The sequence below is a fragment of the Octopus bimaculoides genome, chromosome 9 (genome assembly GCF_001194135.2).
Source record: "Octopus bimaculoides isolate UCB-OBI-ISO-001 chromosome 9, ASM119413v2, whole genome shotgun sequence".
Taxonomy (NCBI): domain Eukaryota; kingdom Metazoa; phylum Mollusca; class Cephalopoda; order Octopoda; family Octopodidae; genus Octopus; species Octopus bimaculoides.
This window is the reverse complement of record NC_068989.1, coordinates 17,099,219-17,100,977: the sequence shown is the minus strand read 5'-3', so window position 1 is coordinate 17,100,977 and position 1,759 is coordinate 17,099,219. Positions and strand designations below refer to the sequence as shown.

Below are 1,759 nucleotides of genomic sequence, written 5' to 3'. Positions count from 1 at the left end.
TGTGTGTGTGTGTGTGTGTGTGTGTGTGTGTGTGTATACTCTTTACTCTCTTTTACTTGTTTCAATCATTTGACTGTGGCCATGCTGGAGCACCGCCTTTAGTCGAGCAAATCGACCCCAGGACTTATTCTTTGTAAGCCTAGTACTTATTCGATCGGTCTCTTTTGCCAAACCGCTAAGTTACGGGGACGTAAACACACCACCATCGGTTGTCAAGCGATGGCGGGAGACAAACACAGACACACAAACATATAGACACACATACATATATATAAATACATATATACGACGGACTTCCTTCAATTTCCGACTACCAAATCCACTCACAAGGCATTGGTCGGCCCGAGGCTATAGTAGAAGACACTTGCCCAAGGTGCCACGCAGTGGGAATGAACCCGGAACCATGCGGTCGGTAAGCAAGCTACTTACCAGACAGCCACTCCTGCGTTTTCGGATTTGGTTTGCAAATAAAAGATAAAAGATATAGATGTGTGTATGTATGTATGTATGTATGTATGTATGTATGTATGTATGTATGTACGTATGTATGTATATGTGTCCGCGCGTTTTTGTGTCTGTCCCCCACCAGCTGGTGTTGGTTTATTTATTTTCCCGTCAGAGGAAGCAAAAGAAACTAACTACCGGATTCTGAAAATAACTACTGCGGTCGATTTGTTCCACTAGAAATCTTTCAAGGCAGTATCCCAGCATGCCTGCAACTCAAGAATTGAAATGAAGAAAAGATAAAGGATATTCACTACACCATCACCTAGTTGAACATTCCAGCCTGCTCATGTTTCTACGAATTAACCTGGTCTTGGCTTGTTCCTGGTGTTCTATTTCTATCGTAAATAATATCATTGTTTAGTACGTGAACCGGTAACAGTGCATTCCATATTCACAGAATATGGATTATGAGGCACGTTTATACAATTTCACGCCATTGTGGTACATACACATGTTTCTCTCTTTCTCTCTCCCCCTCTCTCTCTCTCTCTCTCTCATTCCCTTCTCTCTCTCCCTCTCCATCCCTCTCTATCCCTCTCTTTCTCTCTCTTTCTCTCTCTTTCCTTATTATTATTATTATTATTATTATTATTATTATTATTATTATTATTATTATATATATATATATATATATATATATATATATATAATATTTTACTTGCTTCAGTCATGTATGTGTGTATACATATATATGCGCATATATGCGCATATATACGTACATATGAATATGTACGTATAAAATAATATAGAGATATATAGATACATACATACATACATACATACATACATACATACATATATACATATATACATACATGCATATACGCACGCCTACATAGATACATACATACATACATACATACATACATACATACATACATACATACATAAGAAACAAAAGACGGACAACCAGTTATAGAGGAGCTGAATTCATTTATATGGATGTCACAAATGCATATTCACCTAGCAAGATGAAGATAATTATATGAATAAGTACATGTAATCCCTCATACAAATGTATTACTACTACCTACAATTATTTGTGCATGTCTTTAAGATTTGCTTGAGCCATGCACTGGTTATAGCAACCACTTGTTCTGTTGGACTACTTTATCCCGATTAAGATGTTGGAATTTGAGAATCTCATCAATACGAGCATTATTTCGGTGCTAATCTATTCAACGCTTGTGCTACCTTTTTCTCACCCACTGCCTAGTATCCACATACGCGCACAGCTGTGTGTGTGTGTGTG

At 37.5% G+C, this 1,759-nt stretch overlaps 1 long non-coding RNA gene across 1 annotated transcript in view; it reads right to left on the bottom strand.

Annotated features, from left to right (window-relative positions):
• Nucleotides 1–1,759, bottom strand: part of LOC106868871 (uncharacterized) — a 17,243-nt gene that overhangs the window by 14,515 nt on the left and 969 nt on the right. The gene's annotated exons all lie outside the window — the stretch shown is intronic.